Source organism: Cherax quadricarinatus, chromosome 40, assembly GCF_038502225.1.
Source record: "Cherax quadricarinatus isolate ZL_2023a chromosome 40, ASM3850222v1, whole genome shotgun sequence".
NCBI classification, from domain to species: Eukaryota; Metazoa; Arthropoda; class Malacostraca; order Decapoda; family Parastacidae; genus Cherax; species Cherax quadricarinatus.
Window position 1 is genome coordinate 8,076,725 of NC_091331.1, and position 17,693 is coordinate 8,094,417.

General features: G+C 42.8%; 1 long non-coding RNA gene across 1 annotated transcript in view; it reads right to left on the reverse strand.

Annotated features, from left to right (window-relative positions):
• Positions 1 to 17,693, reverse strand: part of LOC128687383 (uncharacterized) — a 62,926-nt gene that overhangs the window by 15,953 nt on the left and 29,280 nt on the right. The window contains exon 2 of the long non-coding RNA XR_008406822.2: positions 6,328 to 6,411. This is a non-coding gene — a long non-coding RNA (uncharacterized lncRNA). The remainder of the gene's footprint in view (positions 1 to 6,327; positions 6,412 to 17,693) is intronic.

Sequence of the window (17,693 nt, forward strand, 5' to 3'; positions counted from 1 at the left end):
CAAAAGCGCCTGCCAGCACCATCTTGAACATGGCACTCCACGAAATCCTGCCCTTGTAAATACTGTCCCTGGGTCACCTGACACAAAATACCCTTTTTCTTTTTACACCTCGTCGCGCACTCATATTTCACATGTACCATTCACGTCACTTTACCCAGCCTTCCTCTTAGGCACCTGATCGTTGGTCATTATAAGTGCAGTGTTCTCCAAGGAACTTTATGAATGTGGCATGCAAAGAGTACGTAACCTTTATTCGGCGCATGGACACACCCTCATTTACAGGCTATCTCCCCCAACCAGCGAACCAGGTTGCTAAGAGTTGATGATGGGGCCCCATCGTTCAACTAGTGACCAGGTTCTAGCCAATAAGAAGGTGGGATTGACAATCGCAGAGGTTATGTGGATACCGCTCTCCTGTCTGCCCTTGTCATTCCCACTCTAGAGCTGGTTGAAGCACGGTCTGCTATCTTGTGGCTTCTATTTCTGCCTTGCTTACCGTGGAGTGCACTATATTTATCACTGTACATAGTGTACATATTGCTGTTATAATTGGTGAAGGATAATATAAGTCTTAACTTTTTCTACTGTGTTTATTTGCTCCCATTACACCTGGGATAACAGGCCATTTGAAATCCTGGGTTGTAATAATGAAGCACACATTGAACGAAAATAATTTTAATAAATGATCTCTCCATGTGTCACTGTCACTGTCACTGCTGCTGATCTTTATTGGCAGTTGGGGTTTATTTTTACTATTATTAATGTTATTATCGTATCAGCGCTGTATAGGAAACACGTTAAGGTGGTCATCACACAGGACCAGGAGACGGAAAGGCAATTTCTTTAATGCAGTGTTTGAGGCGTCGCGTGATTGATGACCTGTCCACAGGTGTGCCGCCGGCTCCATCATTTCCCAGATTTTACTTAGAGATCATCAGTGAATTCATTTCAACTTTTCAACCCAGAACTCTAGTGGGAGAATCTTAACTCTGCCGACAAACGGTGCATATCCCGTGACCGATTTTTGAGTTGTTTTTCTTCTTCCCCTCAAGCCTATACTATGCGGACAGATTTCTTTATTGGCTGGATGATCAACCAGGCTGTTGCTGCTAGTGGCCAGCAGGCCCACATAGCTGATCTGACTCTTACTCTAGGTACCTGTTCAGTTTTCTCTTCATAATTTCTACTCTTGTTCCGGAAATATTTCTTTAACCTGCTGGTAGCAGGTTAGTGAGTCACCGACTATGGATGCTGACAAGTTTCTCCAATTTTCCTGGTTTATTCAGCATTTACTTCCTTACATCTCTCTTAAGTAATTTTTCATGGTATAATCAAAAGTAAGCGCTAAACCCACAAGGGTCAATTGCTATGGTAGTGAGGAAATTACAGACGTGACTCTCAAGTACTTTGTTAAATGCTCTTATAAGGCAATTTACCCATAATTACAATTTATTGGTAGTAAGTCTGAACACTCTGGACATTTATCATCAGTAATTCGAAAAGCGGGGCAATTTTTCCATCCCTTCAAGTTTTTCTGGGAGAACGAATGTAGTTTGAGCTGCCTTAATACAGGGATTTTGTAAGCTTTAACTGAAATACAAATATTCCTCCTAGTTCATATATTTTTCCTCCATTCTGTTCCTCGTATTTGAGAGCAGGTGCTGCCATCTACCTGCAGCACCCAACACTCGTGCTTGTTGTGATGTTCCTCCGGCCCCATCATCCAGATGAGATGGAATATGGTGGGTATAAGATTTATAATATGTATGGTGTGTTAATATGCTTATGTTTTATTACCTACTGAAGTAATGAAGGATGGTCCAGTTTTTAAATTATTGGCCTTATCTCCTCTGCTATAAAGAAGTGCTGATCTGGGTTTTGATCTTATTTTCTTCACATTTAAGAAGGGCTGATCTGGTATATACTATCTCTGATGATGGGTGTATCAGGACGCATCTGATTACTTACTTTTAGCTGGAAGCGGAGCAACGTGACATTTAATAAAATCTGAAATGGCAGGCAGAGAAACTGGTCCGAGAGCTGCATAGTCAGGAAGGGTTCTAATTGGGTGCAACTTTGGCAAGGGATTTGAAGATTATATTCTGAGTATCAAAAGAATCCAGATAGTTTTCTCTTACCACTTCCACCCTTTCTACCCCAGTAATATTACCCCTTTTCTTAGTGATATATTTTAAATTACATTCAGTATAATTACACTGCAGAATCTATGAGAGAAGTATATATAACACATACACGCGCACGCAGTGTAAGGATAAATCTTGGAATAGTTAAAATGTTCAGTAAATGGTAAAAAACAAAAAAATGATTCCAAAAAGTTTGAATAATCCCTCTCCACCTTGATCCTCAAGTCTCGTTTCAACCATTTACCAGGCTAAGATTATTATTATTATATGTTGACAAGGAGAGAGAGTAGTTCCCTCAAGTTACTCGTGACTGTGAGCGAGTGCAGTGATTAATAAACCACGAGCCTAGTTAAGCATTATTACTATGCTCTATAACTTTTTTTTTTAACGCACCGGTCGTCTCCCTCCGAGGCAGGGCGACCTAAAAAGAAAAATGAAAGTTTTCCCCCCCTATTATATAAGTTGTAATTAGTTACCGGCGGACATAAGGCTGGGTCGTGACAACGACTCCTGGCGCCCAGGTCGTTCTCACACTCTTATTACATTCAGAGGTAGTGCCGTACCCGAAGGGGACATGCAGTGCCTAAGGAATGATAAGTAATTAAGTTTGATCTGAGAAAAGGATATGTAGGTCAAATTTCCTTTGATCAAGAGCTCTTGACCGGCATGAACTCCCACCAGACATAACAGAGAACACAGTTTTCTGTTTCATGACCAGCAAACCACCACACTCATCTTCACTATGGCTCAGCAATATTGCAAGCTACCAGCCACTTCCATCATCCATCTCTGTGCCATACTTCAGCAATATTGCAAGCTACCAACCACCACCATCATCCATCACCGTACCATATCTCGCCTATATTGCAAGCTACCAGCCACCACCATCATCCATCACCGTACCATATCTCACCTATATTGCAAGCTATCAGCCACCATCATCATCCATCACCGTACCATATCTCACCTACATTGCAAGCTACCAGCCACCACCATCATCCATCACCGTACCATATCTCACCTATATTGCAAGCTATCAGCCACCACCATCATCCATCACCGTACCATATCTCACCTACATTGCAAGCTACTAGCCACCACCATCATCCATCACCGTACCATATCTCACCTATATTGCAAGCTACCAGCCACCACCATCATCCATCACCGTACCATTGCTCTGCCATACAGCAAGCTACCTGGTTGGTTAATTGGGCATAAAGCCTATCGATTTCTCAAAGGGTAATTAAGGCTGCATGTCACCGGTCAAAAAAACTTTAGTATCTGAATTAGAGATTAAAGAAAACTGTATCTATACACAATGAGAGACATTCACCTCTCAGTGTATATACCCTGTGTGACGCTACCGTTTTCAAGAACCGGTATTAAAACCAAGTTTTTGACCATACCGTTTTCACCACACCTGCTGGGGTATACCGAATATCATACACCATTTAAGAGAACCGCGTAGGCGGGTTCCTAGAGCTAGGGTTGAACACCCCTCCTCCTGTGGACACAACTAGGTAAGCACAATTAGGCAATAACACCTTTCTCCAAGCAGACATGCCACACACACGCACACGCACACATTGTGTGTGTGTCTATCGATAAGTGCCTCTGACAATTAGTAACCCCCACATAGAGAGAGAGAGAGAGAGAGAGAGAGAGTCCCTGGACCCTAGAGACAGTTGCAGTACAAAGGCTGTGGGACAAATACACTGCACTCTGTAAAATTGTTCTTGATTTCACTGGCCGCTGTGAGAGGTGGTGGGCAGGAGGGCAGCTGGAGGGGAGGGATGGCTGGAGGGAAGGAGGGATGGCTGGAGGGAAGGAGGGATGGCAGGGTAGGGAAGAAGCAGTGGGGAACACGGCTCTTTTACGGTCGATGGTGGAGAAAGAGTGGTCAGAGATGTGATGCTGTAGGGAAGGTAGGGAAGATATGGGTGGCTGCAGGGGAGGCAGAGAAAGTTGTGGGTAGTTACAGGGAAGGTAGGGAAGGTTGTGGGTATTTACAGGGGAGGCAGGGAAAATTGTGGATAGTTACAGGGGAGGCAGGGTATGTAGCAGACCGAGACGAGAGAAAGACTAGGAGGATGTGACTGAGTCAGTGAGGGGAGATCTTGGCAGAGAGATAGATAGATAGATAGATAGATAGATAGAGAGAGAGAAACTTACACTAGGCAGTGAGAGAGAAGTGAGAGACTTGTCTCAGGAACACTGAGTGAAGGACCCAGGATGGTTCTCACGTTCTAGACGCGTAACGAAGTAAGGACGGCAGGTAATTAAGTTTAATCCGAGGAAGGGGAGGGCTGCTATAATTACGAAGATCAAAAGCCTTTCACCTGCATTAAGGAACCCCCCAGAAAATATAAATTTACCAGTCACTCTAGATCAATTTTCCTGCTTGCAGACGCCGATAGTAACTGCGGTGATCATCACCTGACTGCCCGCAGGCAAGCCACTAACCAGAAGGGAAACCACCCAACACCTTCCATAAGACAACCGCAGGAGCCAAGACCCAACATCTCCCACAAATAACTGAGCTTGCTACCATCTGCAGCTCATAAGACTGCCATCCCCACGAGCCCCTTTGAGGCGGGGTAGATGGCAGACCAGAGGCCTAGCTTCTCCCTACGAGCCCCGTGAGGGCGGGGAATGTGGCTAGGCCTGGGGACACTTGGTCCCGAAGATGAGGAGGTACTTGTACCTCCTCCCATGGGAGACTAAGTCTCGAGACACTACCCAGATAGGGAGCCAAGGCCGGGTCACCACTACTTGGAAAAGACCCGGGCCGGGAGAATACCGGAGGCCATCACTCAACACCTCCCACAAGACAACCGCAGGGGCCACCACCCAACAACTCCCGCAAGACATTAAACGTAGGGTCCACCACCCAACACCTACCGCAAGACAACCGCAGGGGCCACCATCCAACACCTGCGGCAAGACAATAACCACATGAACTACCACCTAACACAAGACAATAGCCGCAGGTACCACCACCCAACACCTCCCACAAGACAACCGCGGGAAGCGGCAGCAGATGATCGGCTTTCCTCTGCCCGCCGTCACCCGCCTGGATTTGGATTCCACAAATGATCCGGATAAGGAGATTCTTCTCCTCAGTTGAAGGTTCTTAACAGAGAAGACGCGAGGAACTCTCAGTGACTGACAGTTCTTATTTTGACAAAGTGTGATCTTTATTGGCCATGTGGATAATAGTTTTGTGGATTGTTATATTTGGAACGTTTGTGCTGAATTATGCGAAGTTTTACAACATTTACGCTTATTTATCTATACTGGTTTATTCATATGAAAGGAACTCAATTGAAATATCACTCTGGTATGTGAATTTATTATTCAGGTTTCTCGATTTTCTGAAATGCTGAGGATATAAAGAATTGAGTCCATAAATCTGTGGTCTTTTTTTTCCCTGTTCGTGAACACGTAAGACGATAATCAAGTCTCTTCTTTCCTATGTTTTTCTTAATATTTCATGGCCATGTAAGATAGACAAGAGAATATGGCAAAATTCCAACACATGAAAACTTTGAATCATACCATAAATTGGGAAAAGGCAAAACTGAATCAAAGTAAATTAATTAAAAGGAAAAAATACCGTGACTGGGACAATACACAAATATCTAGGACTAGTTAATATTCCAAGTCAGACCGGAACGTCATAAGTTTTTTTTTTCTCCTGTGTGGGATGTGCGTGTTAATGATTTCTACAAAAAAAGAAAAACGTATTAGCAGCCAATATCGACTCTATACCAATTTTCACAAGGTCATTCGAAACCAGACATGATCACTAAATTTACATTGATCATATATCCCAGCAAAGCAAATTATGATTTTCATCAGACCAGACATTCCTGGAACTACACGATCTCTATCCTGAAATCTTAGTAATACCACTATGATCTAATTTAAACCTACCATGACTCATGTCAAACTTTCCCAAACGACACAACTCCATTACAGCTCTTCATGTAACCTCAAACTATAGTCCTTTTTTCCCCATTCTCTTATATCTGAAAAACATGATTTCAGTGGGAAGTCGAAATATACAAATCCTTTCAATTGTTGTCTCCATTGTTTCATTCTCCAGTTGATGTATCATCACTACATACTAATGAACCAACATTATATATTTATAATTACTTGATAATTCAGTTCTCACCTACACTAACTTCATAGGCAGCCGGAAGACAACTGTACAATAAGAAGCAGCAGACCTCACAACCTTCACTCTGGCTGCACGTTTCTGAAAAAAAAAATCCCCCATCAGCAGTCACACTTCTTGACTGACCTGACACATGACATTAGGGAAATCATGTAAACTTACACACTTCTATCTCATAATTCACCCTGTTCTCAAAAATGTGCTGAATATTGATTACTATTAAATAAAATAAATACACAGCCAGAGACAATTTAATTAATGATACTGTTATGGCCGGACATAGACATGAACCAAGGAATGATAACGGTTCATGGGGGTAGAGGATAAATATCACACTTCAGTATATTAAATAAATTACTATATATTCACCTACTGGAACTGGACATTACTGAGAGAGAGTTCTATAGTCTAGCACCTTATTCCATTCCCCATCTGTCCTTTACTTTCCTCTCCCTACCACTCTTCCTCTCTATCGCTATTTCCCTGTCTTCCAAGTCTTCCACTTTTATCTAAATTAATGGAGTTCTCGATAAATAAATTTATCTCAGCGGGTTATTAATCACAAATTAATATATATTTTTTAACAATTTACAATTGGCCCAAAATTGACAACCGCCATTTTTGCTAATTTATCAAAATAGCCGCTAATAATAATATTGATTTACCGGTCATGAGAGGCGCCTGCGTGGGCGAAAAGTCCCACACCAGAAGTGACAGGCATGCAAATTTGAACGTTTTCTAGTTCTGCTGATCCAATACCTTGCCAGACGACTCTATAGGTTAATGTAACTTAACCTATTGTACTTTAACTCGATCCAACGTAGTCCAACTTCAAGTATTTTCGAAAGATTACAGAAATTATCCTTTTATTCATAGGGAGTGCATCCTCAAGTGTAAATTGTATTGAGGGCTCGACTTCGTTGAGGCTACTGAACCGATGCAGTTTGCGCTGAAGAGGAAATCAGTGATACTTCTTTTCCTGGAAGTTTTACGCTGCAAATCTGGCAACGAACTTCGTTTCAAGGTTTATCAGAAACCCACCAAGCAACCAACGTGATCTTCTCCACTTCCATTCAACCACGACATCACGAGTAAAGATGTATTCTCATGGGTTTTCTCCTAAGAGCTTTCCGCATCTGCGGTAGTGAATTTCTTGGAGAGGAATGCTCTTCCTTGCACAATTTTTCGCCAAACTACACTACCCTTGATATTTCATTGGCACTACAGACGACTTGCCATAGCAAGACCAGACACCATCGAAGACAGATACGAAGTTCTTTCCAACAATTATGCTGCCAAATACACGTAGTTCTTCTCCAACAGCAAACTCAGCATAGCCACCATCGCCTCCGCTATCAATTGCATCACCAGAGAGAAACACCTTCAACGTAACTTCTGCAAACATGCACACCATCCATGGAAAAATTAGGACAAAAGTCGTCTTAGTTGAAACATCCAGAGCCCTCCATAAGAGTATTTTAGAACATCACTTCGCCAGCAGAACAAACCTCAATAACGCTTGAGTTACATACACCATAATTTCCCCATCCACCTGATAAACTGTGCTGGTCAAATACTAATTGAAAAGACGAACGACACTCAAATGAAGAAACAATGAAAGTGCATTCATCAGAGTATCCACCAACTTCAACCAGAATTACGGTTTTCACAATTTAACTGAACCTCTACGCAGAATACCTGATGCGCTCCTCACTTGTTCTTCACCTCACTGCTGGTACTTGATTTATAAGTTCTCCCTCTTATAGCAGGTTTACCTGTCAATCGATAAAGCTCACCGCGTGGGAGAAACGTCAACAAATGATGCATATAACTGTATTTGTGTTTCCTTATTCTCTCGTCGGCGTCTCATAACATCGCCTATCCTGTGCCTCAAATGTCGCTTCCTCAAGCAGGGTGCCTAGATACTGGTGAAGGGCTCATGATCAAAGGAATTCTGGCTACAAACCTTTTTTCCCTAGATCAAACTTGATTATATACCTTTAATTGTCATCTTAATCCTACAACCTATATAATTTTAGCACTTTTCCATGAAAATCCCATAAATCTTATCAGATGTTATCAGTAATCAACTTCATGTTTCCAGCTGTGTCCAATACACTTCTTATATTACACTCTCGTTACTCTGCCCCTTGGTGAAAGGTTATTAGTTTCTAAGATTACAATAATGTTTGTAGAGAGATCTCTTACATATTGGCGTATCATCGGGTCATTGTCGGGAATATTAGCAAGCTCGTTCATTAAAGTTGGCTCATTAAGGGCCATGGTAGGGGAGATTTGGTTTTTCTACATAGTTTAAATTTATGAGTATATTACAAAGGGCTTTATTGAGAATGTTGTACACAAGGTTTAATTAAAGTGATGGGCGGAGCACCTCCTTGTTAATTTGCATCCGAACTGCCAATCATTTGCAAGATGCATTATCTGTAACTGTGATAGTGTGTGTACTCCTCTGTATGTATCACCCTATAGTATATGTGACCGCAAGAGTCGTTAGCTCCTGGTCCCGTCTCTCGATTTTTCCCTTGCCAGGTATAATCGCTCCTAACCTCATGAGCTCTATCGTACCTGCTCTTAGAACTATGTAGTGTGTTTGCCTCCACCACCTTTTCGTCAAGGTTTTTCCACTTCCTGACCATACTGGGTTCCGGGATTGAAGAAATATTTCATGACATCCTTGTGACTCATCAAGGCCTTCAACATTTCAAACAGCCTCTTCATGTCTACCTTATCAATTCCTGTGGGTATTTTGTACGTTATTACGCCTTCCCTGGTTCTTCTGTCCTCTCGAGTTGTTAGATTCAGTTCCACCAGCCTCTCTTCATAGCTCATTCCTCATAGTCCTGGAACTTATCTTGTGGCACACATCTGCACGTTCTCTGGTTTAACATGCTTTCTCAGGTGTAGGCTCCATGCCGTTGTTGTACATTCCAAGATGGGCCTGGCATGTTGTATAAAGGGCCCGGTACTCCTGTTTGTGTAGATTCCTGAAGGCCACTCTTAAATTTGCCGGACGAGCATTGGCTGCAGAGATTATTCGGTTGATGCGAGCCTCTGGCAATATGTAATCTGCAGCCTCTGTTCCCAGAATCTATATTCCGTGTCCGGTCTTCTGGACTCTTTCTCTGATTTTAATTACCTTCCATTTGTTGCGGTTGAATTCAAGCAACAACTTATCTGACCAATTTTGCAGTTTGTCAAGATACATTAGTAGCTATTCCCGTCTTCGTATGTTTGTATCCTCATTAGTTTTGCATCATAAGCAAACAGGGATAGATACAACTGACTCCATAACATCTGTTACGTTATTCACGTAAGCCAGAAACAGTGCTGGTCCTAATACCGATCCTTGCAGAACCACGCTCTTTACTCATCCTCATTCTTACATCTCTCTCCGGACGATCACTCTGCTTCCTTTCCCTAAGGTACTCTGATCCACTGGAGTATGTTCCCATATGTGTGTGTATGTTTGTGTATTCACCTGTTTGTAAGTACTTGGATCGAGATCCGTCTTACGACCCCCGTCTCTCTCACTACTTTGATTGGCATCACCGATTTCTAGCATCTTAACATCTACTCTTGAAGTTGTGCATCGACTACATCTCTACTTCTTCATCTAAATGCCTCCACTTTTCGACCACCCCGAGCCTAAGATTTCATTACTTCTCAGTCGCTCCTGTGTACACTTAATCCGGTAACTGTTAATTAAACAATCTGTCCCTGTCTGATCAATCAATTCCCCTTAAGGCTTTTTTATTGTAATTGAGTCTCCGTTTTTAATCCTCCTCTCAGCTAAGGTTGTCCGGCACAGTTCCGTGAACTTTCCCTCATATTGCATTCCTCTTAGTGCTGGTACTAGTCTGGTTGCACATCTTTAAACTTCTTCGAGCATCTACAAGTGTGTGATCAGACGTGGGCTCCTTTCTGGGGCTTTGTGCTGAACAATTGGTCTAACATATGTCGTATATAAAATATGAAGTATTCTATGTTAAAGTTCCAGATTGCTGTTCTAAAGTTTGCTAGTGTTTCATATACCGTTGACGGTGTACTGCTGACGGGGAATTCTGGCGATATATTTTGCGTAATGGATACCTCCAGGTCAAATTCGTTTACTAATTTTATGCATTTTCTCTCCGCCCATGCTGTACCCTGCGCCCGGTTTACCCCCATCTTCCCCAATGTGCATGATCTCTGGAAGCCGCTTGTTGGACCATGTTAGTAGTCTGTTAAGGGGAGGGGGATAGGTAGTCACAAGCGTCTGTTCCGACACTCTAGTGGCAATGTTGCAATGTTGCAATTTTTCACTGGCTCTATATTGACAAAGTGTGGCTGGTGTTTGGCGTGAGCAACGACTTTTCACAGATACCAGTCCACAGCTTACTGAGGCTCCACGAAAGCCAAAAAAAAAAAAAAAAAATTATATCCTTTCGCTTACTGCTTTATATTTTCTGAGAGAAAAAAATGCTGACTGGCACAGGTGATCATATATATTGCGACGATTTATGTAAGAAAACTGAGAGATGAATACATAATTTATATTGACTGAGTGTACACTGATGCGAAATTCCAAATCTTTTAATCCATACAACGGGCGGGGATAGAACCCGCGATCAGAGAGTCTCAAAACTCCAGACCGTCGCGTTAGCCACTGGACCAGCTAGCCAAAATTAGATTCGTCCAACTAGGTATATTTCTACACCATAGGAAGGTTAGCATAGGCACCACTGTGACCACAGATACAAGTTTTTACAGACGAATCTCCAGCTAGCGTAGCCGTGACGAACTCTAGCTCAAGTCCCCTCAAAGCCGTTAACGTGGCTAGCTGGTCCAGTGGCTAACGCGACTGTCTGGAGTTTTGAGACTCTCTGATCGCGGGTTCTATCCCCGCCCGTGGTATGGTTTGTTTGCAGTCGTGTCATTACGATTTCGTGAGTCCAAATCTTTTAGCATGTGTAATGTGTGGTACATAGGAACAGTTCCTCAGTAACGAACATTTGCCTGAAGCATATGGGAAAAATACTTGAAGAAAACACGTTTGCAACGTCTTGATATGGCAAGCTTACTTTTTAAATGCATTAATTTATTTGCGACGGCACAGAAACCAAAAAGAAAAAAAATGATGGTAAACAAAGTACTCAATCGTGAAATGGTTCTGGTGTATGATGCCCATTCATGGCTACAGGAGCTGATATCTATTGGTGGTGTCTCGTTATCAGTGTTTGCATCTACAGGAGCAGTGGTGATCGGGCGAGCGAGCGAGCGAGCGAGCGAGCGAGAGAGAGAGAGAGAGAGAGAGAGAGAGAGAGAGAGAGAGAGAGAGAGAGAGAGAGAGAGAATTAAATAGAGTATCTTTTTGTATCGGAAAAGAGAATAAACGTACGTGATAGTAGATGTGATTCTTCCCGGAACTGTTGAGTATGATACACTGGTCTGGATGATATTTTCAACTTCCTGGCAACCGAATTACTTCCACATCAATAGGAGTTCCAACTTTCCATTCAGAAAATTTTAGTCCTTACTAAAATTGTGTTACTATCAATGTTTTCTTCCTCATCAATGAATTCTCCAAACAGAAATTTGGTTGAAGTAGGAGATGTCCTGTCTCCTGTACTCACTAATATATATAATATAATGTAAGTATATATATATATATATATATATATATATATATATATATATATATATATATATATATATATATATATATATATATATATATATATATATATATATATATATATATATATATATATATATATATATATATATATATATATATATATATATATATATGATTTCTCCACCATATGCGACGATAGTTGAGACAGTTTGGACACATTCTTTGAGAAACTCAAATTGTTCCTTCTGTAAAGTTCAAAGATGAATGGGAAACAACCGACTAACATTCCTTGATGTTCTCCTCACTAGAAACAACGATCAGGTTGAACTTTCAACGTACACTGCCAACTTAACCATTTCTATAACTACCATTCAATTCCGGTGCACTCAGGGTATGTAGCTCATCAACGATGGACCACGAAAATACAAATCCCCCCGGGACACAATTCACAACACTTGGATACTTGGATTTGTTCCACAGACGCGGTGAGAAGAAAGCCACTACCAATTATTATATAATCTCACTTCAGAAAGACAACTCGATCCAGTAAATCACAGCTCATGGTCCCCTTTCACCAAGGAATTGTCAGTCGTCTTAACGTGATTAACATAATCATTTCTTTATTCTAACATATTCCAACAAATTGAGGGATCACTTCTCCAAGAAACGAACAGATGCTTAAGATACATCAAGAGTTTATCACATACCATGTAAAAACTACTGCCAACTATACATCGGGAAGACTGGCAGAATGTTATCAACCATGATCACCGAACACAAGAGGACGATTCGTTATGGACGAGAGAGTTCAGCCGTCTTTCAACATGTTGGCAGTAATAACATGGGAAGCTCCTGCTGTCACACACAAATCATACTGCAGATATACAGGAAAATGCATAGCCTCGGCTCTCGTTGTTATAAACCCCAGTTATATCTCACAGGGATAATGGAAACCACATGTAATTTCAAAATTCACCCTTAAGTACATACCATCACCAAAACTAATTCAGAAAACCAGCATTAGATTCGGCATAGCAGTACAGTGTTGTAACTCGGTTCCAGTTACCTTCTTTCTGACCTGACGTCTCACTCGCTGCCTGACCTGGTGCTCATTTTCGCACCTGAGGGACGGATCCTCCCTTTATAAACACTCCCTTCTCACTTTTTGTATCTGTTGAAGAGGTCTCCACATGTGTGTCGAAATATACAGACCAGTATATTTTCCGTGTTTCTGATTCTCTGTGGGTTATTAGCATCGACAAAGGTGTCTAATGCACAATATCCTATATCAGGTCAATTTCACCAGTTGACCTGTCAGCTAATTCCCTGTGATTAGAAGTGAAGCATCTCTTTTATTCAGAGCTCTTCGCTTCACTTCTACATACGAACAATTTTTATTTTACCTTGTTGCATATCACTTAGACCACCGAGCCCACCACAGGTATGTTAGCGGTCACTGCTGCCATGACCCACGGTTGTGTCATCAGGTGCATCACCTCCACACTCTTGCCGCTCCCCTTCTCCCGGCCGAAGTGCCGGGAGAAGGGGAGTGCGTCATCTCATGGCAAATAAATCATTCGTTTTCATTCAGATCACTGAAAGCAGCAAAGGAAAACTAGTCGCTACCCTGACGTCCTGAAGAGTCGGGGTAGCGACTATGTATACAGGTCTTGACTCACATTCCTTTATGGTAAAGCAACACTTTTCTGCTAGCACTTCTCCAAATAAAAATGGGATTTCATGTTGTATTGTCACAAATGTGTGTAAGGAGACCTGGAAAAAAATCCCACATTCTGACAGACGACAGACGCAAGCGCAAGCACGCTGTTAGAAGAGTTCTAATCTTTTAACCTAAAATTTACCGATGAAGGATTTATTATAAGTTACAGATTGGAAAAAAAAAGGTTGATGGAGGTAGAGCCAGAAGGAAATAGAGAGAATGAGAGAGGTAGTGTGAGGGAGAGTGAGAGAGAAGGGAAAATCATGGGGGCGTGAAGGCAAGCAGGGGGTGAGGTATTATTTACTGGAGGGAGGAAGGGGGAGGAGGGGAGGGAAGGAGGGGAGGAGGGGAGGGAAGGAGGGGAGGAAGAGAGGGGAGACAAGAGCAACAATCCCAGTGTTCAGAAAACAATGATGGTGATGCTGTGGCTGGAGTGGTGCCTGGGGAGGGAAGGAGGAGGAAAAGCGAGAAGAGAGGGGAAGAGAAGGGAAAGAGGGAGAGACAGAGGAGTTAGGGTTATATTGAAGGAGATGGAGAAGAGAGCACATGGAGGGACTCGCGCAATTGGATGGAAGACTGAGCAGAGGAGATGAATGAGATACTATAAAAGACGAAGAGGAAGAGGCATACAAAGGAATACAAAGGAAATCAAAGAGCAACAGAGGAATGGGAACCAAAAGCTCTTTGTTTATTCAAGGCTTTTAAAGGAATATTCGGTGTAAATCCTAATTACTTCCGGTAATCCATTTCACGTGTTTACTACTCGAGATGAAAAATGAAATATACTTCGCGTTGCTGAAATGAAAGAATGCGCGTATGATTTTAAAATATTTGTTTCTCGTTGTGTTTGTAACGTTAACGCTAAGGAATTTTCTGAACTGAAACTGCCATGTCACCTAATGTGAAATATTTTTAGTAAAGCAATTTTCAACCTTGAACTTGCAAAAATGAAATCACTGGAGATCGAATAGTGTCATGAGTCGGGATATATCGTCGTCACTCGGTACTGGACACTCTTCAACGTGTCAGTATCCATCGCTAAATATGGCGACCAAAACTAAATGTACTCAAGGCTCACTGAGAGTGAACGCTATCAGGCAGGCTCTGATGATCTACCAACAAAGCCGTTTTTTCCCATCAGTACTCTGACAAAGTGGTTATACGCAATTTGTCATCAATACCCCCAGATATACCTCTACTCACATTCAGTAGATTCGTGTTGTTCAAAGAACGTCGTCTTCTTTCGGGGCACAACAAGTGTTCCACTTTTGTTGTAAAGTTTTAATTGGAAAAGATTGATGCTGTGATTTTTCGCTGTGGTTATTATTCACGAGCGTAGAATTACTGATGTAACCTATAGCTAATGCAACCTATAGTTGGTAGAACCCATAATTGACAGAACTCACAGTTGACAGAACCCATAGTTGATAGAACCCATGTATTGTGCCAGCCATGTATTGTGCCATAGTTAGCACAATACATGGCTGGCACAATACATGGCTGGCACAATACATGGCTGGCACAATACATGGCTGGCACAATACATGGCTGGCACAATACATAGCTGATACAATACACAGCTATAATACAGTTGATATAATACATAACTGATATAATATATAACTAATATAATACATAACTGATATAATACAGAGCTGATGCAATACATAGCTAATAATACATAGCTTACACAATACATATTATTATTATAATCAAGGGGGAAGCGCTAAACCCGGAGGATTATACAGCGTCTGGGGGGGGGATGTGGAAGGCATTTAGGCTTAATTCGGGGAACTGGAGCACAGATCCAATTCCCTAAATCAAGAGCCCCTCACCAACATCAAGGAACCTTCCTTGAGGGGACACAATACATAACTGATAATAACTACAGCAGCTGGAAACAGCTGTACAGGTCTCGCAGAACCGACTGGCACACAGGTGGTGCTCCCACAGCCATTAATCACTAATAACAGCACCTTGAAGACCGGGAGTTTACATGTTATGAATATTCAAGTGTCCTTCAGCGCCTCCCTTACCCACCCCTGGTGTGACTACCTTCTTCAACGTCCTCTCTCACCCACCCCTGGTGTGACTACCTTCTTCGACGTCCTCCCTCACCCACCCCTGGCGTGACTACCTTCTTCAACGTCCTCCCTCACCCAGCCCTGGTGTGACTACCTTCAACGTCCTCTCTCACCCACCTCTGGTGTGACTACCTTCTTCAACGTCCTCTCTCACCCACCCCTGGTGTGACTACCTTTTTCAACGTCCTCTCTCACCCAGCTCTGGTGTGACTACCTTCTTCAACGTCCTCTCTCACCCAGCCCTGGTGTGACTACCTTCTTCAACGTCCTCCCTCACCCACCCCTGGTGTGACTACCTTCTTCAACGTCCTCTCTCACCCACCCCTGGTGTGACTACCTTTTTTAACGTCCACCCTCACCCAGCCCTGGTGTGACTACCTTCTTCAACGTCCTCTCTCACCCAACCCTAGTGTGACTACCTTCTTCATCGTCCTCCCTCACCCACGACTGGTGTGACTACCGTCTTCAGCGCCGACCTCACCCACCCACCCACCAATTCCGTTGTTCCAGTCAACCCCCACTACCTCCTACAGAATGCCTATCAACCCCCCCACCTTCAGTGCCCCCATCACCCACCTCTGCAGCGACTTCCTCCTAACTCTCTCAATATATTTCTCTGCAAATGCAGCGCTGAAATTCCGCTCGACTTTTCAGCCTTAAATTTGTGTGTACAGATGCGTGACGGCAAACTTTATTATTGTTCAAATTCATTGTGTCCACGCTGCTGTAAGTGACAGAAAAGTTGTCCACCTGAGCGTTTGTGTTTTAAATCTTTGTCTGGTCTGTGTGTGTGTGTGTGTGTGTGTGTGTGTGTGTGTGTGTGTGTGTGTGTGTGTGTGTGTGTGTGTGTGTGTGTGTGTGTGTGTGTGTGTGTACTCACCTAATTCACCTAATTGTGGTTGCAGGGGTCGAGACTCAGCTCCTGGCCCCGCCTCTTCACTGATCGCTACTGGATCCTCTCTCTCTCTGCTTCCTGAGCTTTGTCATACCTCTTCTTAAAACTATGTATGGTTCCTGCCTCCACTACTTCACTTGCTAGGCTATTCCACTTGCTGACAACTCTATGACTGAAGAAATACTTCCTAACGTCCCTGTGACTCGTCTGAGTCTTCAGCTTCCAGTTGTGACCCCTTGTCCCTGTGTCCCCTCTCTGGAACATCCTATCTCTGTCCACCTTGTCTATTCCCCGCAGTATCTTGTATGTCGTTATCATGTCTCCCCTGACCCTTCTGTCCTCCAGTGTCGTCAGTCCGATTTCCCTTAACCTTTCCTCGTACGACATTCCCTTGAGCTCTGGGACTAGCCTTGTTGCAAACCTTTGTACTTTCTCTAACTTCTTGACGTGCTTGACCAGGTGTGGGTTCCAGACTGGTGCTGCATACTGGTGTGTGTGTGTGTGTGTGTGTGTGTGTGTGTGTGTGTGTGTGTGTGTGTGTGTGTGTGTGTGTGTGTGTGTGTGTGTGTTTCAGAGAATCTAATAATAATATTATTATAATTATTATAATAATGCAACAGTTTTGTAGATATTAAAAAACAGCAGATTTTTATCTGCAGTTTTCTGAAAAATGCGCAAAAATTTTGACTTGAAAAAACTCGTAGAAATTAAATAAAGTTTTGCCATCCCTTTATGCCGGCTCAGCAGCGTGACCTCACAGTACTGCATGTGTCGTGAAATGCACCTCTAGAGGCATACATACCTCTAGATGCATACACACTTATAGAGGCATACACACTTCTAGAGGCATACACACCTCTAGATGCATATGCACCTCTAGATGCATATGCATCTGTAGATGCATACGCACCTCTAGATGCATACGCACCTCTAGATGCATACGCACCTCCAGAAGCATACGCACCTCCAGAAGCATACGCACCTCCAGAAGCGTACGCACCTCTAGAAGCATACGCACCTCTAGAA